Source organism: Sorex fumeus, unplaced genomic scaffold (genome assembly GCF_029834395.1).
Source record: "Sorex fumeus unplaced genomic scaffold, SorFum_2.1 ptg000034l, whole genome shotgun sequence".
In the NCBI taxonomy this organism is placed as follows: Eukaryota; Metazoa; Chordata; class Mammalia; order Eulipotyphla; family Soricidae; genus Sorex; species Sorex fumeus.
In genome coordinates, this window is record NW_026606091.1 from 29,862,520 (window position 1) to 29,888,629 (window position 26,110).

General features: G+C 53.1%; 1 protein-coding gene and 1 pseudogene across 1 annotated transcript in view; one reads left to right on the top strand and one right to left on the bottom strand.

Moving 5' to 3' along the window:
* LOC130026621 (polypeptide N-acetylgalactosaminyltransferase 12-like) overlaps positions 1–26,110 on the bottom strand; it is a 201,987-nt gene that overhangs the window by 97,204 nt on the left and 78,673 nt on the right. The window lies entirely within an intron of this gene.
* On the top strand, positions 25,043–25,123 carry LOC130026653 (uncharacterized; annotated as a pseudogene).

Below are 26,110 nucleotides of genomic sequence, written 5' to 3' on the forward strand. Positions count from 1 at the left end.
TTCTAAAGGCCAGTAACTGCCTGTACCTGTCAATCACAAACTGCCACTCGGGAAGTTCCCTTGGGCCTGTCCCCCACCCCCATCTCTGTACCCCGAGAGGCCTCTGAAGGTCCCCTGCAGCATTTTCCCACTTCCATATCTAATGCAAATGAAATTTGTTTGCCATTCATAAATGCCCATACAGAGTTTCCTCTTAAAGTAAATGAAACAATCATTTTTAAAAAAGAGATTAAGTAATGACATGTTGAATGGTGCTCAAAGCAGGACACATTTGAACCACTGATCTACTCATCATGCACTGTCTCCAAACTCAAGTCCAGCATCACATTTCCACAATTCTATAAAGATCCCAGTGCCTCAGCTGAGCTCTGGATTTCAACTCAGAAAATGTACTACACATCTAATTCTATAAATCCAAATATAAGCCATTCTCCTATTAAATTCTATTTTCATTGAATCGATGTGAGATAGACCCTTACAAACCTGTTCATGATTAGGATTCAGTCATCGTTGTTCACCCATCCCTCCACCAGTGTACATTTCCCACCTCCAATGTTTCCAGTTTCCCTCCCATCACCGCCCACCCACCTCTTGCACCCAGGCCAGCCTTTTTTTAAAATTTTTATTAGTGAAACACCATAAGGTACAGTTATAGACTTACAAATTTTTGTGTTTGGATTTCAGTTATACAGTGATCGAGACCCATCCCTCCACCAGTGTCCATTTTCCACCACCACGGATCCCAGTATCCCTCCCACCCCCATTCCCTCCATCCCACTCTGGCTCTGTGGCAGGGCATTCCCTTTTGTTCTCTCTCTCCTTTTGGGTGCTGTGGTTTGCAAAAGAGGCATTGAGTGGCATTCATGTTTGGTCTATAGTCTACTTTCAGCATGCTTCTCCCATCCAGGCAGGACCCTCCCAACACCCTTTACTTGGTGCTCCCTTCCCTATCTGAGCTGCCTTTTCCCCCAGCATGTGTGGCTGGCCTCCAAGCCATGGAGCAAACCTCCTGGTACTTATCGCGACTATTCTTGGTTGTTAGTCTCCTATTTTGTTACTTTATATTCTACAGATGAATGCAGTCTTTCTATGTCTGTCCCTCTCTTTCCGACTCATTTCACTTAGCATGGTACTTTCCATGTAGTACCACTTGTATGTAAATTTCATGAATTCATCCTTTCTAACAGCTGCTTAGTATTCCATTGTGTAGATGTACCAAAGTTTCTTTAACTGTTGCCTACTGACCAGGTAAAAGAATGCTTGATTTTTCATTCCCCCTTTGTCCTGCTCAAAGCTGGGCAACTTCCCAGGTTTCCGGGCTTTCAGGGATTCCCCACAAAAACCCAAGCAAGGCTGCTATCAATGCGGACAGCCAGGCCATTTCAAAAAGGAATGTCCCAACAACCCCTTGAGGAAGAAGGGGGGATCACCCGGGCTATGTCCCAGATGCAAGAGAGGCAATCACTGGGCAGCCGAGTGTCGCTCCAGACCGGATAACTTAGGCAATCCACTGCTGCAGGGAAACGGCGGGAGGGGCCTGCCTCGGACCCTGCAAGCCTTCAGGCAGGAGGCCGATCAGACATCGGGTCAAAGTATCAGCCCGCTCCCGATAGCTTCCCTCCCTCTCTCAGGGGTTCCTCAATTCCCAGCTCAGGTCTAGACCTTTATGCCTCTGTCCGGGCGGTACTAACACCATCTATGGGAATTGAAAGTTTGGAGACGGGGGTCTATGGCCCCCTACCGCCCGGAACCACTGGCCTCATTCTAGGGTCAGAAAAGGCTCTCCTGCAAGGATTGCAGATATACCCAGGATCTATCACAGAGAGCTACATAGGACAAATTCATGTCTTGGCAGATTCCCCCCGTGGCATTGTGATGATAGAAAAGGGACAGCTGATTGCACGCCTGCTCCTCCCACCGACGTGGCAAGGCCCCACCTCGACGCTCTCGTTCCAGGGTCAGACAAACGGAGACTGCTCAGATAATCCAGCCCAAATATTTTGGATTGCCCATATATCTTCCCGACCACGCTATGTGCTAAGAATCAACTCAAAGGAATTCTCTGGGCTATTAGATACTGGAATCAAAGAGATGTGCCTGGAGCTGGAGGTTCTTCGTCCTCTTAACTATTTCTTCGACGTTCTTGAAGGAGTTCCAAGCCGCTTTCTTCCTCCTGCGCAGCTCGGGTGCCAGGTCATTTGTCATGTTGACCTCTCGACCTAGGTACACATAGCTGTTGCATTCGGAGATGGTCGTTCCATTGAGAGCGAATGGGGCGTCAGGAACAAGGCTGTTTCTCATAAACATTGTACTTCCTGCATTAACATATGCCTCAGAGACCTGTGCCCTACGCAAACAAGATGAGAACGCTATTCAGGTCTCCCAAAGAAGAATAGAAAGAGCTATGCTTGGAATATCACGTTTCACTCAAATGAGAGAACCAATCCGGAGTTCTGACATTCATCGAGGATCAAGGATCAGGGACGCTGTCTCATTTGCCAAGGTGTCGAAAATCAGATGGGCTGGTCACGTAATGAGATTTAAAGACGACCGTTGGACTAGAGCTGTTACTGATTGGATTCCACGGGATGTCAAGAGACCGCGTGGCCGCTCACCTACCAGATGGTCAGACTTCTTCGTCAAGATCATGAACGATCGTTTTGAGGCCCTTCATGTTCCCGGAGCGAACAGATGCCATTGGGCTACACTAGCACGCGACAGGGACAAATGGAGACGTTACTGGCGCCCGCTCGAGCAAATCGAGGACTAACGGGAAGTTAAGTGATTAAGTGATTAGATACTGGGGCAGATGTCTCAGTGATATCCAGTAAATATTGGCCTGCCAACTGGCCTGCCACAATGGCTACAGCCGTTTTGCAAGGACTTGGCCAAGTCCGACCCAGCCGTAGCGCCCAAGTATTGACCTGGGAGGACGCCGAGGGCCATAAGGGCCAGTTCCAGCCTTGCATTGTCCCAGACCTCCCCACCAATCTTTGGGGACAAGATATACTCTCAGCTATGGGCGCGGTTCTGGTTACATCACCCAGTCGCTCGCAGACATCGCCAGTCTCCTTTAAGACCATAGCCCATATCACTAGTGACTGCCCATCCTCCGGGCAGGAAAATCCCGTGACTTTAATGCCCGTTGAGGAACTGGAAGAAACTAGCCCTTTTTAATCGGGGCCACTGTCGAGCGGCCTCCCACCCCAATTACCTGGAAATCAGATGATCCAGTCTGGGTGGAGCAGTGGCCCCTACCTAAAGAGAAATTACAGGCCGCACATGGCCTAGTGTCTGAGCAATTAGAAAAGGGGCACATTACCCCATCCACATCTCCCTGGAATACCCCAATCTTTGTTATAAGGAAAAGGACCGGCGGGTGGAGATTATTGCAAGATCTCAGAGCAGTCAATGCCACCATGCATCCAATGGGGGCCCTGCAGCCAAGGCTCCCCCAACCCTCCACTATACCAAAGTCCTGGCAATTGTTAGTGATAGATCTTAAAGATTGTTTTTTCAATATTCCATTAGCTCCTAAAGATTGTCAAAGATTTGCCTTCTCTCTACCCTCCCCCAATTTTCAGGAACCCTATCAGCGCTACCAAAGGGTAGTCCTTCCCCAGGGCATGACTAATAGTCCCACTATGTGTCAGATATATGTTTCAGCGGTTTTAGCGCCAGTCCGGGATCGTTTCCCCAACGCACTTTTGATCCATTATATGGATGACATCTTAGCCGCCTGCCCCACCAAAGACCTGTTACTTCAACTCTATGATCATGTCCGGGTCGCCCTGGAATCAGCAGGCCTTGTAATCTCCCCGGACAAGGTACAGCTCTCCCACCCATACAGATATTTAGGATACACCATAAACAAGGTGGGAATAGTGCGTCAAAAAATACAGTTTGCCACCTCCCATTTAAAGACTCTACACCAATGGCAACAGTTTTTGGGAGAACTCCAATGGCTCCGACCATCCTTCTCCCTGCCCACGGGAGAGCTCAAACCTCTTTTTGAACTATTGAAGGGGGATTCTGACCCCTCCTCGCCTTGTCAATTGACCCCAGAGGAACAATTGGCTCTTAGAAAAGCAGAGCATGCCTTAGAAGAAATGCAAATACACCATATTGATTACAATCTACCACTACAATTTATAGTGCTTGCTTCAGAGTTTGCCCCAACTGGAGTTTTCTGGCAGATTGGTCCATTATATTGGGTCCACCTCTCAGCTTCCCCCACCCGAACGGTGATTCCCTATCCCACCTTAGTTTCTCAATTACTCTGGAAGGCCAGAACCATAGGGTGTGCACTCTTTGCTAAGGATATGGACATATTGGTCGTTCCCTATTCCAAAGACATGATTAATAATCTGATGCAATATGATGATTCCTGGTGCCTTTTTGTCTGCTCCTTTAAAGGCCAAATTACACAGGCATATCCCAAACATAAACTCCTGCAAAGCTTCAGGATTTGCCCTATTATCTTCCCTCGAATCATAAAGACCACCCCCCTTCCGGGTGCACGGACCCTCTTCACTGATGGCTCTAAGAGCGGTCGAGCCGTAGTGGTTGATGGGCAGGATGTTCACGCCATACAGCTTGCTGAGACCTCGGCGCGATTTGCAGAAGTAACTGCTGTATTATTGGCCTTGCAGACATTCCATAATGAGCCCCTCAATATTTACACTGATAGTGTGTATGTTGCTAATATCTTCCCCCGATTAGAAACAGCACCCCACATAGGTGAGGGCTCGAAAATTTTATCTCAATTACAAACATTGCAACTGTTGATTTGGGCCAGAAAGGACCCCCTCTGTGTGGGTCATATTAGAGGACACTCTGGCCTCCCGGGACCCCTTGCAGAAGGCAATGAACGAGCAGATAAAGCTACCCGCTTTATAATGACATCCCTAGAATGTGATAAGGCCATGCAGCTACATAAAAAATTCCACCTTAATGCCCAGTCTCTTCGTTTTCATACGGGTTGTTCCAAAGCTGAGGCTCTCTCCATAACCACTGTCTGTCCCGCTTGCGCTCCTTATATACATTCCCCATCCCTGGGAGTCAATCCTAGAGGACTGAGAGCAAATGCTATTTGGCAAATGGATGTGACCCACACTAACTCATTGGGTAACCGGCATTATCTCCATGTCTCGATAGACACACACTCGGGCATGATTTTTGCCTCACTACATGCCGGGGAAAAAACGAAACATGTTATAGATCACCTTAATGCTGCTTTCTCATATATGGGAAATCCCAGGCAAATTAAAACTGACAATGGACCGGCCTATACAAGCCGCGCTTTTCATTCCTTTTGTGAAACCTGGGATATTACACATACAACAGGCATTCCCTATAACCCCCAAGGACAGGCTATCATAGAGCGAGCGCACTGACATCTCAAAACTTACATTTCTAAAACAAAAGAGGGTGAGATCTACCAAGGCTGTCAAGGGCCACAAGCGCTCCTATCCACAACCTTATTCATTTTAAATTTTTTGCTCCTCGATGATTCAGGCCGCAGTGCAGCCCAACGTCACTTTGCTACTCCGGCTCCCCTTAAAGCAATGGTGAAATGGAAGGATCTGTCCTCAGGAACCTGGCAACCACCGGCAGCAATCCTTGCCAGAGTCAGAGGCACAGTCTGTGTATATCCAACTAATACAGAAAAACCCATTTGGGTGCCGGAACGCCTGGTCAGGCCAATACATGAGCCCCCCGATCATTTGTCCCCCACAGCTGGGAAAAATAATGAAACTCACCTCCAGGGTACTTAGCCCTGAGACGAATTTCCTTCTCTTTTTTCCACAGGAACAAAATGACCACAATGACGCTTGTCGCCTGGACCCTCGCTATATTATTAATGAAGGACCCTACCGAAACTCATGGCAATCGACACCAACCATTCAGGCAGACCTGGGTCATAAGGAGTGGAGAGGACTATGAGGTTTGGAGTACCACAAGTGCCCCTCTTTTCTGAGCCATGCTCCATTCTGGTCAAGCCACACTGGGTCCTGCCTGGTTTGGCAGCACCCCTTAATCATTGCTTCCCTGACTTATATTTTTCCCTGGAAGACGCCTACCCCTTTCAGGATGGTTTTGAAAGGTCCGGGGCCAGAGCCTCTATGAGACGCAATGGCTTTTTCACCTGCCCCGGGTTCCGGACAGGCCAAGGGAGGAGAACCTGCGGTGGACCTGAATCTTACTATTGTGCCAGCTGGTCTTGCGTAGATTCTAACGATGGCTATTGGAAATGGTCGGTTGACCACGACCTGGTTAATATTTCTTATGCTGTGCCACTGAGATATGGCTCATATTCTGTACAATACCACCCCCAAATGCTTCTGGTCAAAATCTCCTTCACTGATAAGGGAAGGTCGGAGACCCAATGGGTTAACCGCCTGAATTGAGGACTTATGTGGTATAGCAGGCCATGGCATGGGGTTATCCTGCAGATCCTCTTAAAAATCGAACCCGTGTGCTGGGAGAAGAGTGCTGCTTTTACGCCGACCACACGGGGGTAGTCGAGATTCCATGGCTAAGCTGAGAGAAGACCTGGAACGGCGTAAGAAGGAGAGAGAGGCTCAGGAAGGGTGGTTTGAGTCATGGTTTAATCAATCCCCCTGGTTCACCACCCTGATATCTACTATAGCAGGCCCTCTGATCATACTATTACTGATGCTTACATTCGGGCCCTGCATCCTGAGTCGACTTGTCTCATTTGTCAGAGACCAGATTGGCAGGGTTGATCGGCAAATCACTCAAATTCACTTTATGCAACTGAGAGAAACTAGCAAAGAGCAGCCCTATTCAGAAAGGTATTTCTAATGGGCCTGGGAAGCCTCTTCCTTTATCTGTTGCAGTGACCTGATCCCGTGGCCGGTACCGGAAAACGCAGGAGGAGAAGGAGTGCGGACCGGACCTGTACAGAACCCCCCCGATCACTGAACGAAGAGATCCCCATCACCCCTCTACCCTACCCCTGCCCCTCTTTTCTGAGCCATGCTCCATTCTGGTCAAGCCACACTGGGTCCTGCCTGGTTTGGCAGAAATGTCATCAATCCTCCCCTGTGCCTCCTCGTGGTTAAGGAAGTATGCCCTTGCCCAGGATACCCAATGACGGGCAACTTCTGTCACCGCCGCGCACACCTAAGACAGGGGCTAAAGCATTCTCCCCAATGACGGGTACCACGGCGGGGCGACGGACGACCTAAGACAGGGGTCCTGGCGTGCCATAATTGGAAAAAAGGGGTGAGATGTTGCCTACTGACCAAGTAAAAGAATGCTTGATTTTTCATTCCCCCTTTGTCCTGCTCAAAGCTGGGCAACTTCCCAGTATAGGAGGTTTCAGTTTGGGGGACAAAGCTGGGCAGCTTCCCAGTACATGACGTTTCAGTTTGGGGAAAATGCACCCTCGTAAATGATTTGTAAATGATGTACGAGGAACAGCAGTCTCTATGGATATGTCAAAACTGTAACAAAGCAGGCCGCTCCGACCGGTAGCGTTAGGTCGAAAGGGTCACCAGGTGGCTGACCAACGGTGCATGGCTCTGCCCACTGTGACTGACCAACGGTGCATGGCTCTATTCATCGTCCCATTCCCTTTCCCACGTCCCATCCCCTTTCCTTTCTTTTGGGTGGGTTGTGGAAACATACTTAAGTCTGTACCTGTGCTCTGAATAAACGCACGCATTCATGCCATCTCCTGAAAGACGGAACCCTGTGTGACTCTAGTGTTGATTTCACCCTGATGGCCCACCCTGGCTCGGCCCCACAGCGCCGGACGCGACATTTAACCAGTCATCCGTTCTCAGGCACTTGGGTTTTTTCCAGATATTCAGGTCAGCCTTTTTGGAAGAGGTTTTTATTATCTATCTTTCTCTCTGTTTGTTTCTGTCTCTGTCTGTCCCTGTCTCTGCCTTTTCTCTCTCTCTCTCTCTCTCTCTCTCTCTCTCTCTCTCTCTCTTTCTCTGTCTCTATCTCTCTCTCTCTCTTTGTCTCCCTTTTTGTGGTTTACAATATAGATACTGAAAGGGTATCAGGAATATCCCTTTACCTAATTTTAACACTCAAGGATTTCAAATTTGGACAAAAAACAGAATTGTTTTTTCAGGCACGTTGGCCAGAGGGAGAACTGGAAATGGTCTCTGCTATGGATAACCAGGGAACTGCAGAAATGCAATGACTGACCACAGCCTGGGCCCTGCTCTCAGGGTCCAGACAAGTCCTGAAGATCGGGAGGTCTCCCAACCCCAGATAGGGATGGGATGGACACCTGCCTGCCAGGACACTCCTACGGAAGATGAAGGTCCGAGGCCACCTGGGGTCACTAAGCTGGCCTGGTTTCTCATCTTCACAATGGCCAGGCCTGGGTAACCGTGACATGACATGACAGGTAAAATACTCATAGTATTATATGTGTGTCTCCTGGGTGGCTCACCACAGTCTTGGAAGAACAGAATGGGGGTCTGGTGTTCTTTGGGAGGTCAGGAACTGTGCTCAAGGGCCGATACTTTTTCTAAGCTGCCGGAGGTCAGAGCTGGCACATGTCCAGCACTCCCCTCACCCTGCCACCTTTATGCCCTAAGAGGAGTCTTCCACCTACCCCGTGACTTTCAGGAATTACAAGATGACATGTATTTCCTAGCCCCTGGGGAAGTACCTTGTGACCCTGGGGGCTCAGGCACCAAATTTCCAACTGTGGGCTAGTGTTGGGTAAGGACTGGAAGGAAGAAGCCCTCCAAGTGCCCCCTCCCCTGCCCCAGGAACAGACCCTTTTGCAAGGTACCTGAATCCCATGGCTCTCACAGCGGCAGGTGTCATGCCCTAGACTCACCACACTCAGGAAGACACAGGGGACCCAGAGAGTGTTGGCAGAAGAGGGGACCTGCTTGGTATCCCACTGAGCAGTCAGCCTTGCCCTGGCCGTGTCCCAGGAGCTGCCTGTCAGCGTAGTGCGGAGTGTGAGGATCCAACACGGGCCTCCTCGGGTCTCTGCTGTTTCCTAGCCTGTGAGTATTTCTCTCTTGCATCTACAATGTGGGGTCCCCGCCAAACTGACTCTGGAATTGATCTTTTAATGTGGGGTTGAGGGCATTGATTGGTCTAGGATGTTGACTCCCAAGTTCCAGGTAAAGCCCATATGTTTCCTTTGGTATTTGGCATGTGGTTCAGTGAGGATGTTGGGAATTTTCTACTGTGAAACTATGTAGACAGAAGGGCATCATTTCCCAGACCAGACTACCAGTGAAATGTTAGTTTTTCTCTCCTTGATGGCCTTGGTATTCTCTTGGGCTCCTGGCAAAGAGACCCCCACACAGACACTGCTTGATGCTTGATGCAGTCACAGGTGGGTCCTGATCTCATCCTGGACATTCATCTTACTAAAGCTTCAGTTTCCCAGTGATTGTCCTTGATTCAAACATTCTCAAATGTGCATCACGTGGAGGGCCTTGGATGGACCTCGGACAGGCGCCAGGTGACCCTGATTTGGACAAGGGAAGGCCTAAGGTCCCACATGAGATATGGTCCAGATTACATCATGGGACAGTCTCTGGCCAAAAGAATGGTCACAGACCCCTTGAGTCTGGGATAGACAAAATAAAACTGGCCCCTGGTTTGGAGTCTGGGGAGTAGGAGCAGATGACATGGGCCAGGAAAAGCCAACAGATCTGACCTTACATGCCTGACTTTACATTGAACTAAATTTGAAGGGGCAGATTAAAGGAATCTGTAATTCTCTTACTGAGCTTATGCAAGACGACAGGCAACATTGATGAGAAGAAAATTTCACCATTGCTGTAAACGTTTAACTTAAAGAGGTGAGGAAACAGAAACATCTGCATCAGCAACTTGTTACCGTGTCCAAATGTAGAACCGTGGGTCTTCTGGCAGGGAGAGCTGGAGGCATGCTGGGTGTGAGCAGGGCAAGAAACGCTCGGGTACTGAGGGTCTGCCCCAACGGCACTGTTGCCAGCACCTAGACTAGCCTTGGTCTCCTTGATCACAAATACTAACAGTAATAGAAATGGGGAGTTGTGCTGAGCCCCCAGGGTCCACTCTCTGGTGCACTGAGCTAACACCATGGATTGCCTGAGGCTGCCAAAGCAGATGCAAACTCTGCTGGTACCTGTAGAGACCAGACAGGGGAAGGAGACAGAGTCTGGTTGGGGAGGCGGTGTGCGGGGCAGGAATCCTGACAAAGGTCACCAGCAAGTGCAGACCTGGGTTCTAGTTTCATCTTGATTGACAGTTGACCCTTGATGAGCATGGAGTCATTGTGAATATACCCTGGATGGTAGGATCATGGCGGGGGGGGGGGGCAGGGGGAGGATGTGCCTGCTAACTGTGCTCTGCTCCTTTGCCTGAGCAGCCCAGAGGTGAAAAAACATCACCCCATCCCCAGGGCTGATTCTGGTCTCCTCACTGCTCTGTGTGCCCCAGAGGCCAGATGGGGGCTGTGGTGATTGCGAACAGGAAGAGGGTCTCTGACTCAACTGGCCACCCAGGTAGAAAAACGCCTTACAGGTCCAGAATGCAATGGGCATTAAGGGTCCAGAACTAAAATGACTCCCTGGCTGCAGTTGCCTTTTCAATCAATGGGCCCTGGGCCTGCTCAGTGCCCAGCAGGGAGGAAAAGCTGTTTTCTCCAATGAGGAATGAACGCTGCTCTACTCAAACCAGTCAGGAGGGGGAGGGGGCTTTGAGCCAGTTGAAAGAATGAACTCGAGAAGGGCCAGGGAGCTGGAGGCTGGTCAGGCCCAACTTTGGTCAGATTTGGCCACTCCTGAGGGCCTCACTGTAGAATGGACATCTCTCAGAGTCAGGCCAGAAATGAGAAACAATCCCAGAGAGTCACTCATCACTAAGCATCGCCAGAAGATTAACCTGCAGGTGCTAGTTTGTCAGGATCAGCCGCAGCGGGGTGAGCTAAGGGACTCGCAAATGATTCTGTCTGCCAAGCCTAAGGGAGGGAAACAAGCAGGAAGCAAGAGGCAGAAGCGAAAAACTAGGCAGGACCTCTGAGAGACCCACTCTAGGAGGTGGAGAAGATGGATGAGTCAGGAATCACCGAATTTGACAAGAATCAAATGTGAGGTTTGCTCTGACAAAATGGTGACCAGAACCAAATGGCAACCGGCTGAGTGGACAGCAACATTCCTGGTGTCAGAGATCACCTTGTCCCAGGTGAGGAAGACAAGACTTAATGCCCACTTGGTGACAGGAAGCCACCAGGCTTCATTCCATGTTCCTTACCATTGACCCACGAACAGATGACTAGGACCAGACCAAGACAACTTAAAAGCCCCCTTCATCTAACCCAGGGCGCGGGTGTACCATTGCCTCACCTGAGGTTCGGAGAGTCCGCCTGGGAGCCCCCCAGTAAGCTACTCCTATTTCCTTAACTTTATTTATATGTCTCTGTCCCTCTGTCTGACCCAGATGGGGTTCCCAAATCTCTCACCGAGCAAGAGACTAATGGAGAGCAGGTTACCCGAGTAGGATGGAAGGGGCTCACGGCAACGCTCGAACATTGAGCGTAGAAACTGGAGTCACCACTGTGGGAGCACCAGAGAGCAGTAGGCACCACTGCATGTTAGATGAAAGTTGGTACCGCAGAATCAAGGTAGCCTGTAAACAACCTACATAATCATGCTGTGGCCTGCTACTGCCCCTTTGGGGGATAGCTGGTTAGAGCCTGCACACATGGAATACACTAGGATGCTTCCAGCAAATTCTTGGGTGCCACCTGTCTTGGTGAGACTCTGTATGATCCTAAAAGGAAAAACTCCAAAGACAGTCGTTCAATGGGAGAACAGCTCTCACCACCGGCAAGGGGTGAGAGGGCTCAAGCCCCTGATCCCCACAGTCTCCCAGCTCCCCAAACCTCTAGGAAAACCTGGACTTGGTGTTTCCAGAGCCCAGGGGCCCAGAGGCAGGACACAGAGAACTAAGCCCAGAGCCCCAGTAGAAGCTTCGAGAGGGTGTGCAGGATATGTGTGAGGTGTGAAGATCCATGAGAGTGAACGGGCAGCCCCAGGCCCATGGTGCAGTTAGAGGGGAAGGGCTATGAACTGGGCACAGAGGGGTAAACCGGGACCAGCCTGTGCCTGCCCTGAACAGCCCTACCAGGCTGATCCCTGGTGCCTCCCCGAACCCTGGTTCCAATCCAAGTAGGAATGTGACAGGCAGGAAGGGGCATGGCTGACCAAATTCCTGGAAATTACTGGAACAGGATGGCTCTGCCTTCTGAGGCTTTGCCATCTGGTCTGATACATGAATCTGGACACACTTCTTGTCACCAGTAGAGTGTCACTCAGCCAAGGCTGTCCCAACAGGTCCAGGTGTGCAGGAGCAAAGAGAGTCGGGGCCTGGTTCTCTATTACGTGGGGTCTGACCGTGCTGTGATGGTGGCAGTGGGACTTGTATTAGGGAATCTGATGGTCCACAAAGAAGTGGGGCGCTATTATCAGGGATCAGCTCCGTACAGACTCGGGGACACTAGAAACATGTTCCATCCACGGCCCCATCCTGCTCCACTGATAACACACTGTCTTCCTGCTAGGGTGGGTGCCATCCAGGGGGAGCCTGGCTGAGGGGACAGCACCTTGGACCCACCTGCTGCAGGAGCACTTTCAAGTGCTCATCCTGAGAAACCTGATGTGGCCACTAGGGGGCAAAGTGGGGTCTGTCCCTGCTGCCACTGCAGAGAGGAATGGGGCACCAGGCACCGGGGGTGAGGGGAGGCCACGGAGGTGCTGCAGTGGAAGGCAGGGCTCTGGGTGCTGCATCCTGCCCTCCCTCCTGGGGACGCATCCGTGATTGAGACCTTCAACCCTTGGGGTGGACTCTCCTGGGGTCATTGACAGGCTTCACACAGGGGCAGGCAGGTGACGCGTCTTGGCATGGTGACATGGCCGAGGCTTCCCACAATCTAGAAGCAATTGTCAACTACTGGCCAGACCTGCCCGGTCCAGTGACACACACACCCACACAGGCCTGGGATAGATCCATTTATTGCAACAATCGTGAAAATCAGACAGTGGCGGTCAGGGAGAAAGCCCGCCTTCGTCCTTCCCTCTTCTCAGCCAGCAATACAAAGTCCCCAAACAGCCCCAAAGAGTGTGTAGAATCCGGTGACTGGATGGTACCAGCGGCCAAGCTTCAGGGCTGTCATGCGCAGAAACAGGACCCCACAATGGGGAGGGGAGAGCTGAGTTGTAACTTCTGACCTCCAAATCATTGTTTGCTAGTGCTTGGGGGATATATCTGCCATCCTGATCCCTTGGACCTTGTGGAGGGGGACATTTCTTCCCTCTGATCCCTCGGACCTTGCAGAGGGGGACATCTCGGCACCCCGATCCCTGGCGTCTCGTGGTGGGGGGGCATCTCTGGCCTCCCCGATCAATCGCGTCAAGTGGTGGGGGGGCATTTCTGGCCCCCCATCCCTGGCGTCTAGTAATTGGGGGGCATCTCTGGCCCCCCCAATCCATGGCTTCTATTGGTGGGGGGGCATCTCTTGCCGCCCCCGATCCCTGGCGTCTAGTGGTTGGGGGGTATCTCTGGCCCCCCGATCCCTGGCGTCTCGTGGTGAGGGGTATCTCTGGCCACCCCAATAACTGGCATCTAGTGGTTGGGGGGGCATCTCTGGCCCCCCATCCCTGGCGTCTAGTGGGGGGGCATATATGGCCCCCCCATCCCTGGCGTCTAGCGGTGGGGGGGCATCTCTGCCCCCCCCTTGATCCTTGCCCTCTAGTGGGGGGGAATCTCTGCCCCCCCCGATCCCTGGCGTGTAGTGGGGGGGGCATCTCTGCCCCCCTGTTAATCCTTGCCATCTAGTGGGGGGGGGATCTCTGCCCCCCCCCAATCCCTGCCGTCTAGTGGTGGGGGGGCATCTCTGGCCCCCCCTTGATCCTTGCCCTCTACTGGGGGGGGAATCTCTGCCCCCCCCGATCCCTGGAGTTTAGTGGTGGGGGGGCATCTCTGCCCCCCCGTTAATCCTTGCCATCTAGTGGGGGGAATCTCTGGCCCTACCGATCCCTGGCGTGTAGTGGTGGGGGGGCATCTCTGCCCCCCCGTTAACCCTTGCCATCTAGAGGGGGGGAATCTCTGGCCCCCCCTTGATCCTTGCCCTCTACTGGGGGGGGAATCTCTGGCCCCCCCCCCGATCCCTGGAGTTTAGTGGTGGGGGGGCATCTCTGCCCCCCCGTTAATCCTTGCCATCTAGTGGGGGGGAATCTCTGGCCCCACCTTGATCCTTGCCCTCTAGTGGGGGGGGAATCTCTGGCCCCCCCTTGATCCTTCCCATCTAGTGGGGGGGAATCTCTGGCCCCCCCTTGATCCTTCCCATCTAGTGGGGGGGAATCTCTGGCCCCCCCTTGATCCTTGCCCTCTAGTGGGGGGGTAATCTCTGGCCCCTCCTGATCCCTGGCGTCTAGTGGTGGGGGGGCATCTCTGCCCCCCCTTAATACTTGCCCTCTAGAGGGGGGGGAATCTCTGCCCCCCCCGATCCCTGGCGTCTAGTGGGGGGAGCATCTCTGCCCCCCCCATAATCCTTGCCCTCTAGTGGGGGGGAATCTCTGCCCCCCCGAATCCTGGCGTCTAGTGGGGGGGCATCTCTGGCACCCCCATTTCCTGGGGTCTATTGGAGGGGGAAACAGTGCCCCTTGATCCCTGGGGTGTCTAGGGGTGGGGACATTTCTTACCCCACATCTCGGGGTCTAGTGGATGGAGACTTTACTGTCCCCCTGATCTCCCGTTTCTTAAGATGGAGAATAGTTGTGGCTTTGCCCTGATCCCTGGTCTTGCAGTGAGGGATATCCCTGGTTCTAGTGGAGGGAGAAGAGCAAAGGGCAGAGGAAGAAGGCAGAACTCGGGTGGCGTGGGGAGGACGGGCCTGGGCTAGATCAATTGGGTGAGAGCGGCAGGGTGCGTCGGTGCAGTAAAATCGAGGTGTCAGCTGGGTGTCAGGCTGCCAGTGGAGCTCTTGCTGACCAGCTGCGTTTTCTGGATTTTCGGCGGGTCATTACAGGACCTGGGTCCGATGACGGTGGACTCCTCTTCCTTAAGGACAGCAACAGGAGCGTCTCTGGATCTCACACAGGCCATGGTCCCTGCCCCCTGGGACTTGACTGACTCCTCCAGCTCCTGGACTCTGGCACTCCTCCTGCCTGGCCTCCTGTGCCTCCTCCTTGTCTGTGGCCTCCAGCTCCTCACGTTTTGTGTCCAGAAGCACCTGTGTGTTGTTTGTCTCCACGCCAATCCCTTTGGAGTGGATGGGATGTGGGGCAGCATAAGGGTCTCAACCACGGAAGGGAGGTGGGGGGCTGGGGGTGGGGCCGCCTGTCTCCCCTCCCCAGTAGCCCCGCCCTCTGACCCACAGGGGCTTCTTCCTGTCACTCACCCTTTTCCGGGACTCCTTTTCACTTTACCAGGTTCTGCAGCTGCTGTTTCTGCTGCTGAGTCCCACAGAAGAGCACCTGGGGTGAAGGCACTAGCTGAGGAGGCAGGTCTAGGGCCTTCCTGCCCCAGAGCCCGTGGCCCCTCTCTCACCTGGTCTCCCTCAGCTCCCTGATGGCGGCCTCCAGCAGGGCCTGCTGCCTTGGTGGCACCTGCAGCAGCTGGTCTATGGGCTGCTTCTGCCGCAGCATCCGCTGGTTCAGCTGCTCCTCCTTGGAGCCCAGGTGACAGCGGGCATCCAGGTGCTCTTGTCGGCAGCTGTGTGCATTTCCAGGTACCAGCAGAATCGGCCCCAGGGAGGCCATTGGCACTGCACCTTTTGGTCGTGCACCGGGATCTGTGGGAGGTAGGACAGTGTCTGTGAGGACAGGCAGGAGGGCCGACTACTTCCCAGCCAGGAGATGCAGGGCTCAGACCCTTAGCCACTGGCCCCCATGGTGTCTTTGTCCCAGAGCCTAGGAGTTGGGTCTCCCTCTGCCTCGGACCCTGACTCCTACCTGGCAACTGCCAACTCCAGACCCCTCTGTGTAGTGTGGGCTAGTCAGTGCCACCACAGCCCTCAGGGCATTCTGACCTGTCCTTCCTGCCATCACCCAAGGCAGGCTCTTGGCCTCACTGGTGGTCTCACCAGCCCATTTCACAGACCAGGAAAGTCACAGCCCAGAAGACTGAATGGTTATGCCCCAAGAATACCCCAGGGTGGAGGGGAGCTGATGGCCAGCAAACCCCTGCCCCCTCTCTCAAAACTCTTCGAGTACGGCAACTTTTCGTGGGCTCGCAGTGAAGACATGTTGGAATGATAGGTGATAATTGGAGATGATAGGAGACTCGTTCAGCTCCAAGACTGCGGAATGTTACCCAGACCTCTTCCACTGTTACAGGGACACAACTCGAGCCTGGCCCGGCTCCCGGCCGGCCACCCCACAGCCCTCAGACTCCAGGCGGCGCTGCGCCCGCTGCTCTCACCCCAGCTCAGTCCCCTCGGCCCCCAGTCGCATCCGCAGTTGTTCTCCGGGTTCACCTGTTGTTCCTGGAACCTCCTGCCTCCACCTGTCCTTCGAAATGTTTTCAACGATGTGGCTGTTTCGGGGGCACCCAGAGGCCCGTAAACCTGAGAGGAAGCAGACAGTCAAGGACCCCAGACCTTCAACCCCACCCAAACTTCATGGTCCACAGCCCCGACTCTTGGTTCCTCCTGCTCATCTCGGGGGCTGCTCATTTCTCACCGCCATCTGCTGCTCCGGGCACCTTACTAAGTAGATTCTTTCCTGCTTTGGACCCACTGGAGCCCTCCTGGCAGTGCTGGCAGGGACACGAGGGACAACTAGAAACAAGCGTTCTATGTCCCGGCCCTAGAGCTCTCTGCATTTTCAGGGTTGTAACATTCTGGGGAGTGGACAGCTGACCCCATTTCCTCTGGCTGCCCGCAGAGCAGGACACAGGTGTGAAGGGACAGGGAGACTCGCCCAGCTCCTGCTCCCAGCCGGTCTCCCGTGTCACAATGCCCCATTCACAGGACCCCTCCCTGGAAACTCGAAGTCAGTCCTCCCCGACTTGCCCTCCTCGGACATCACAGATTTCAAGCTCCTGGTGCTGTGCACCAGCCCAAATCATTCAACCCTTAAGGATGACGCTCTGCATTGCAAAATTCTGCCTTTATCAGATACACTTGATGTTTTAAAATTCTGTACTTTCAGCTCTTTCTGTCCCAAACAAGAGGGGAAGGGTGTTTTTGCACAGTTAAACCCACTGCCAGGTGGGTCTGTGGTGAGGTTTCTGGGAGTCAGGGACCCTGCTTTGACTCCCCAGCTCCTCAGTGATGCCCTGAGCTCCCACCCCCATTGTTTCCTGAGTTGGGTGGGCCAGCGTCCAGCCACCCAGGTCTTTGGTCAGCGGGAGGCCAGGAGATCCTATTCTGGTGGCAGGAGGAAACAGGGCCTGGAGAGAGGGTCTCTGGGGACTCCCATCCCAGAGTCCCGGGAGACCCTGGCGAGGACAGAAGTTGCTGGAGGACAAGACTGCCTGAAAACGTGGCTGTCAATGGGCGGAGGCTTTCTCCTGGGCCTCCTGGCCACACACTGACCAGTGCAGAACCAGCGCATGGCCCAGGGCTGGCGGGTTAGCACCGACCTAGCACTTTTTCTTACCATCTTTTCATGCTCTGCCAATTTCCAATGATCCCCTAGGGAACGGGTCAACATGCAGAAGGTGCATTGGGGCCACTTCTCCCTTAAGCCTCCTTGAGAGAGGGTGTCCCGAGGGGCGGGGCCACGAGCATTTCTATAGGCAGGGATGTGGCCGTGGCCTCAGGACACTCTGGGTGATTCCTCTCTGCCTTGCCCTCCTCAGACATCACAGGCTTCAAACTCCTGGTGCCAAGCACCAGCCCAAATCATTCACCCTAACGGATGAGGCACTGCCACGTGACTCTCCGCCTTTACAAGATATATCTGATGTTTTAAAATTCTGTTCTTCCATCTCTTTCTGTCCTAAATTAGACGGGAAGGGTGTGGTCGCACGGTAAGAGGTTTTTGGCAGGAGGGTCTGTGGTGAGGGGTCTGTGTACCCGGGGACCCTGCTTTGACTCCCCAGCGCCACTGAGGCAGCTCCTCAGCATTTCCCTGAGCTCCTGAGCTGGGGAGCCAGTGTCCAGCCACCCAGGTCTTTGGACAGCAGGAGCCCAGGAGGTCCTATTCTGGGGACAGGAACGGACAGGTCCTGGAGAGGGGCTCTCTGGGGACTCCCATCCCAGAGTCCCGGGAGACCCGGACGAGGACAGAGGCTGCTGGGGACAAAACTGCCGGAAGTCTTGCTGGAAATGGGCCCGGGCTTGATCCTGTGGCCTCGGGGCCATACGCTGACCAGTGCAGGGCCAACGCAGGGCCTTTTCTTACCGTCCGTTGCGCTCTGCGAATTTCCAACGATCTCCTAGAGATGACACCTAGAGGTGACCCGTAGATGACCCGTGGAAGGGTCACCATCTGGAGGTGACCCCTAGATGACCCCTCGAAGGGTCAACAGGGGGAAGGTGTGATGGGGCCACTTCTCCCTCAAGCATCCTTGAGAGAGGGTCCCCGAGTGGCGGGGCCACGAGCTTTTTTTATAGGCAGGGAAGGGGGCGTGGCCTCGGGGCTGCAACCCCATTGGCCAGGGAGAAATCTAGAGCTCCCAGGGGTAACCTCACAAAGAAGGCTGCACCAGCCTCTGCCCTGGTGGGCCTGACGGGCCTCCCCACCCCCACCCGGACCCTCGGGCACTGCCCCCTACCGACGATGGTGGCTTGGAACTCTGTGGGCCTCACGGTGGGCCAGGAGCACTGACCCTTTCGGTCTCCCGTAGCTCAGTCCACGACTTTCTCATTCCCAGAGATCACGTCCCCCCATGCCCAGGCTGGGCTGCAGCTGCCAGGATTCGCCCCTGAGCACCCCTAGGTCTGGCCTGGCTGCTGCTGTGGGAGCCCAGCGAGCCTGGCAGAGGGGCTGTCCTGGTCGCTGTCCCAACTGCCCCTCACTCCAGCCCCTCTCCTTTATCTTCTTGGAGCCCCTGCCCCCTGCCCTGCCCCTCTCCTCTCCTGAAGCCCGCAGAGTTCTTGCTCCCACCTTATCCTGTGTCCACGTTCTCTCTGTCCTTCTGTCTCTGCTTCCTCCCTGACGTGCAGCAGCCAGTTTGTGGGGCCATGAGCCCGCAGACCCAGTCAGTCCCTGACCAATTCCCCCTGTTGCTCAGAGACTTCCCTTTCTGAGTCCTGGAGGGCTCTTAATGACCCCATAGAACCTCCCCACCCCAGCTCTGCCCCTTTCTCTGAGACTCAGTCTATGCTACTGGGAGCTGGACACCAGACTTGGCCTTGGGGAACCTTGATGCTTCTCTGGTGTTGATCCCGGCGAGCTCTGGAAATCCCTCTCAATACACACACTCCCAACTAGGGCCACTAAGCCTGGCCACGCTGCCCTCACGAGTCCTGCAGCCTGAAAGCAACCCCAACTCCCCCATATCGCCCGTGCCCACTATGGCATCCACGAATGCACCTGTCCTCCCTGCCCTGAGCACATTCAGGCCCCAGTGGTCTCCGGCTGTCTCCTGTAGCTCTGACATCTCCCCCTCTCACTTTCGCTGGGCTGAGAATCAAATTTATCTCTGATGGTGGGGCACAGGGTCACTGTGGGCTTGTGCTGTCTGGGGAGCCTGTGGGCAGTGAAGGGTTCCACACTGGGGTGAGGCTCTGGGCAGAGAAATTCCATCCAGTCCTTGAGAGGTTTGGGAAATACCTGGAGGTTTGCAGGTCCTTTACCTGAGACATGATCTGGCCACTAGGGGGCCTGGCACCCACGAAGCATTGGGGGCAAGGTGGGGGCTCTTCCCGGTGGGCACTACAGAGGAGGTGTAGACGGAACAGGCACCATGGGCATGGGCATGTCATGTCAGGTTCTGATCCATGGGGAGACCCCCACAGGACAGCTCATGCTTCATCAAGAAGCATGAGCCGTTCCCTGGCAGGACCCACCCACCCAATGCCACACACCCACACAGGCTGGGATGCATCCATTTGTAGAAACAATCTTGGAAACAGGACAGTGGCTGTCAGGGAGACTGATTCAGCCCTCTCCCCTCTCTCTCCTCTGCCACCAATTCATGATCCCCTAAAATGTCCCAGGTAGTGCCTAGAACTCAGTTGCTGACTTTTCCAGCCTCCATCCTTTTCAGGACTTCCTTTCCCAGAATAGAAACAGTGCACTGGAGGAGGGGGAGCTCTCGGCTCAGACTTTTGCTTGGTCTGTAGCCCATGAACCGAAGGTTTGAGTGTTGCCTCGTTTTCCCTCGGCCAAGGAGGGGTAGATGGTTGTAGCCAAGTGCTGTTTTGAAAATCGGATGCTCTGAATGAGTGTTTCCTCTAAGCACTGAGATCCTTCCAAGTACTGCTTCATTGACCCTCATGGCCTGTGTACATACCTGAGAGGTTTGGGGTTTGTGGGGATCTCTATTTGCTCCAGCCTTTTTGATCAGGAGACCCTGTGGTGCCAGGGAACATTCTTGACCTCATGCATCCCAAGCCTGTACTGAGTCTCCTGAGACTTCTCTCTGGCCTTCTGCACCGAATTTTAACTCAGAAAGTGGAAAATGCCCTGGACCATGCAAGGACAGCCCACAAACCGGAAATATCTGAACATTTAGGTGGGAAAGCAGGGGTGAGGAGGCATTCTCCACTCCTCTCTCCTGGGATATAGTCTAAGGTGGGGGGTGCGGAGGTGGTCATTTATTATTGCTACTATTTGGACTATTTCTATGGGGGTGAGTATTTCTGCTCCTGGGACTCCTTATTGTGTAGTGCTGGAGGACATGTCTCCTATCTGAGCTCTGTTCTCTATTGTGGGATATTTCTTGCCCCAGAGCTCTAGTGTGTAGTTTGGAAAACAATTTTCCCCAACATCCCTAGTGTTTTTTTTTTTTTTGGAGGAAATTTCAGCTCTGCTCATTCCTGGTGCCTAATAATTTTGAACATTTCTGTCCTCGGAACCCTGCTGTCTATTGTTAGGGGAAACCTTTGCACCCCATGTCACTGGTGCCTACTGCTTGGGGCCTGTTTTTGCCTCCCAGACCAGTAGTGTCTATTACTAGGGGACATTTCTGCCCCCCACATCCCCGGTGCCCAGTGTTGGGGGACATTTCTGCCTCCAGATGTACGGTCTTCCCCACACCGCCAGCTTGTCCTTCTTGACTGTTACCACCTCCAGCTCCTCAGGCTTTATGATCTCCACTGTGTTCGGCTCCACTTCAGTGCCCTTAGATTGACTGAAACTGGATAGACTGAGGGGCAGCCCCAGGCTCTCAGCCAACCAAGGGAGCTGGAGGGCTCGGGGGCAGTTTCCGCCTATTTCTGCCCCCAGGTGTCCTACCTCTTGACCCCCACTGGGGGCTTCTTCCTCCTGAGGACCCTGACACACATTTTCAGGACACTTTTGTGTCAAAGCAGCAGCCAAGTCCTGGCCTGAGTCAGGCCACTGTGGACTGTCCAAGTGGACTGTCACTGCTCAGGCAGAGTCACAACTGGAGAGCCAGTGCTGTCACCCCCTTCCCCTCCCTCACCCCTTCCACCTAACAGGGAAATCCCTCTTATGGCCTCTAAGAATTTGAGCAATCCTTCCTTAGGGCACTGGGAAAAGGCCGGCCCTGTCTGCTTGCAGCACTTTTCTTTGGGTGTTAGCACCACACCCAGACATGCTCAGGCTTTACCCCGACTTAGCTCAGGGACCATTCCCAGTAGAACTAGGGGGCCCATTGATCCAACGTCAGCAGTGTGCAAGATGATCACTTTATCTGCTGAACTAATGCCCTGCTCCAAGCAGTATTTTTTTTCAGCTGCTTCCCACCTAAATCTCCTTCCTGTAGAGTTGGGCTCCCTTAAAGATGCCTCACTCCCCCTTCTGTACGGCACCGTGCCCAGGGAGACAGCCCCGTGGAACCCGAAGCTTCCAATCCAAGCACTTTCAGACTTTTCAAGAATGGGCCCCAGGGATATTGCTGGGGTGAAGGTGCTTGCCCTGATGCAGCCCAGCCCTGTTCAAGTCCTGATACTAGGATCTCCTGAGCCCTGCTGAAGAGGAGAGTGCACCTCTACCCACATTTCTTGCAGGCTAATTTCAGACAGGCTACCCTGGAGAGCAGGAGCTGCCATGAGGCACAGGGTCTGGGAGAGACCAGACAGCACGGAAATCACCCGAGATGTCCCAGAGTTGGTCTGTCACACTGTTCAACTTAGAAACCTGGGAAAATCCCCCAAATATTCCTACATTATTGATATGCTCCCGATCCTTCTTGGCACCAAGAAAGCTTGGTCATTTCTTGTTCCATACTTCCTGTCAGCTGCTTGCTAATACCCCGTCGCCCATCAGATCCGCTGTAAAACTGATCTCTCGCCTTGTGCGGTGTTCAGTCTTTGGAGCTGTTCATTCCATTAGCACTGTTATCTCATCATGTTCTCCCACATTCCAAAATGTGCTTTTTTTTCCTTTTATGGGTCACACCAAGCGATGCCCAGGGATTACTCCTGGATCATGCACTCAGGAATTACTCCTGGTGGTGCTCAGGGAACCATATGGGATTCTGGGAATCAAATCCAGGTCAGCCGTGTGCAAGGCAAACACCCTACTAACTGTGCTATCACTCCAGTCCCTGATGCTTGGTTTTTAGTTAGCTTTAGGCAGAAATTTTGGCAAAGTTCGTATGAGTTCATAGTCGTTGAAAACTCAAAGTTATATTAGTGCTGCAATTCTCATTTGTGAAACAACAAAACTCACTACCAAGCAGGGGAGAAAGCAAGACAAGACCAAAAGGAAAAAGAGCAACACCCAAGCAGTGGCACCTGGTGCCCAGGAGGAGTTGGCAGAGAGCATGGCAGCTGGGTGGCACTGCCATTCGTCCAGTGGAGACAGCACGACACCAGTCGTGTGGTTAAGGGCAGGCGCCAGCACCTCCAGTGTGCCCTTGGTCTAGAGGCGGCGAGAACTGGCAGGGCAGACAAGGGGCAGGGAGAAAGAGGGGAGCCAGAGCAGGAGCAGGAGTCAGGGGTGGAGGATGCGGAGGGGCAGAAGGCAGGCCCCAGATCATTGCCCCAGAGGGCCATGACATGCTGCAGGAGAGAACAAAGTGCCAATATGACACCAGACAAGCTGTGACCCTCTGTGAAAGGGAGTGGCAGACATTCAAAGTTGGGTAGCTTCCAGAAACGTCTACTGACACCAGGACCACTTGGACAGTCTGACAGAGTCGCAGGGAGTCCCCAGGCAGGCAGGGAAGGCAGGGTAACTTGGTACCTACACTCCCAAGAAAAGCCTCGTGGAAATGGTTGCCCCATGACCTCAAGACAGGGCAACATAGGAAGAGAGCTCAATGAAGGTATCGGAGGTGCAGCCCTTCCCGGCTTTTGCTGGGCCTGAGAATCTATGGTCTCAGCAGATGCTGGGGGTTCCATATGGAAAACAAGGCTCTCCCTGTTCCCCACTTTAGTATCTTATTGGCGTTCGATCTCCAGACAGAGCTAGAAGCGCAAATAAATGTCCACCTTGACACTGTATATTCCCCCTTTGGAAAATACCCTCTCCAGGCGCCCTCTAATGGCAGTATCATGCCCCTCTCCTGGTAAACTCATGCTAGGAGTGAGCCTCCAGAGACAGCCACAATGTCAGGTAACCCGTGAGGTGTGGTTCGGGATAGGGAAAGATACTGCGCAGGTCTGAGAGGCAGGAATACTGGTGAGATGCAGCTCAACTGGGAGCAACCCATTGGCCTCAGTTGAGAAGTCATGATCTGCGCCGAGTCAGTGTGGTCGCTCCTGCTGGTCACCTTGTGGTACCCAGCCCTTCCACTCTCTTGAGTCTGTTTTCCTCTAGTGCCCAATGATTGACCGGCCTGAACCTCAAAACATATGCTTCCCCCTTTGTAAATTGTTCCAGGAAGCAGACCCGTTTGCCTTTGGGCCAAAGGATCCAGAGACAGGAGGAAACCTCAGTCACTGTGGACCCGTTGCCCAAGGATTCAAAAACTCGGCCACCTTCTTCAGGAAGACCCTGGCTCTGGACTTAAGAAAATCCTCGTTGGAGCCCTTGAATGGACCATCCTGCAGTCTGTAGATGATAAGGTCCTAGTGTCAGAAGCCTAAGAGAACTGAAAGAGAGCCTCAGAGGCTCTGCTCCAGCTCTTGGTTGAGGCTGGGCACCAGACCTCCTGGAAGAATGAGCATTTAGAAGTGAGAAAAAGAAAAACAAATAACCTAAAAAAATCAGCAGTAGGGCTCCAGAGGCATAGAGGTTGATCCTCTTAGTGCCTGAGAAAGGGCACCAGGCTCTAGGTGCCCTGACCCAGGGTAGGGCCATTGGCAGAGGTCTGGGCATACCTGTATCTGAGGTAGGGGGCTCTGATCTCTCGCTGTGCCACAAAGGTAAACAAACTACCTCCAGGTCCCCATTCAGGGGTGATAGTGATGACTAACAAAGGGCCCCAGTGGCTACCAATTGCCCAGATGGCACAGTCCCTGGGATTATGATGTGAAAACCCACATCTAAGTTTTGCGACTCTAGATTTTGATGTGAAAACCCACTCTAACTTTCGCGACCCCAGCCTTTCTGCTTATCGGATGGGACCCCATCCTCTGACTTGCAAGAAGCAGTGGACTAAATCTCTTGCTCAGAACCACTGAACAGTTCAGGAGCAGTTTCCAACCTGAGTGGCATCCGGATAAAAACCATAAGAATGAAGCCCTGAATCCCTCTGGAAAGACTGGGTAGGGGCGGGTGCGCTCGGCGAGGGATAGTGACAAGCACGAAACATGGTGAGACCCCACGATCTCTTAATTTTCATATTAAAAGGTAAAGGTAAAAGGTAAAGGCACTCCCGTTGATCGTCGATTTGCTCAAGCGTGCCCAGTAACGTCTCCATTGGAGACTTTGTTGTTACTATGTTTGGCATATCGAATACTCTCGGTAGCTTGCCGGGCTCTCCAAGAGGGGCGGAAGAATTGAACTCGGGTCGGCCATGTTGGCCGCTTGTAAGGCGAACGCCCTACCACTGTGCTATCACTCCATCCCCCGGAGCTTCTCGGCCTTTTGGCTAAGATCAAGTGTAGTATCTGTTCATATTAAAAATTGAAATTTATTTATTTGGATTTATTTTTTAATTGGGTTATTATTTTATGTTTTGAGTTTGCTCCTGCACATATGGATGTGTTGGAGGCTGTGTACCTTTTTTTTAATCCAAGAATTTTCTTTTTATTATTTTTTTATTAGTTAAACCCCATGAGGTACAATTGTAGACTTATAAATTTTTGTGCTTGGGTTTCAGTCACACAATGATCAAGTACCCATTCCTCTACCAGCACCCATCCTGCACCACCACGGGTCCCAGCATCCCTCCTACCCCACCAACCCCCTTTCCCACCCTGTCTCTTTGGCAGTGCATTCCCCCTTGTTCTCTCTCTCCCCATTTGGGTGCTGTGGTTTGCAAGAGAGAAACTGAGTGGTAGTCATGTTTGGTCTATAGTCTACTTTCAGCATGCATCTCCCACCCTGGGAGGATCCTCCCAGCACCCTTGATTTGGTGCCCTCTTCTCTACCTGAGCTTACTTGGAGACTGTGTAACTTCTTTACTTGCAGAGTACGAGTCTCAATGTTGTTCTGTTTGGGTCATCTCGCCACTCCTAGTGCGTAGCATCCCTGTCATGGGGGCACGTCTGCAATTGCTTTGTGTAGCCGCAGAGCCTCATAGTCCCATAGCCCCATTCCTCAATGGGAAGGGGCAGAGGAGGGGAGAAGGGAGGGGGCAGGAAGGAGGAGGGGGAGAGGAGAAGGGCGGGAAGGAAGAGGGAAGAAAGACAAGGTTGGGGTAAATGAATATGATTTTGACAGGGTAGGTAAAAGATGGAATTACAGGTGAGTAAGAATTCTGTTTAAACATTTCTGACTCCTGGGGGGAACACATCACTTTCAGGCAGGTCACTTCGTGCCCTGGGATGGGTGTCTGCAGCCTCCTTACCTCACGGGCATCACAGTCTGTCTGATCTTCTGCCAACACAATTTGTCTTTGACGGGTTGTTGGCTCAGGTCTGTCTTGGATCTGGGTGTGATTTCCACCTCTAGGTGAAAGGGAGGATGGGGTGTGC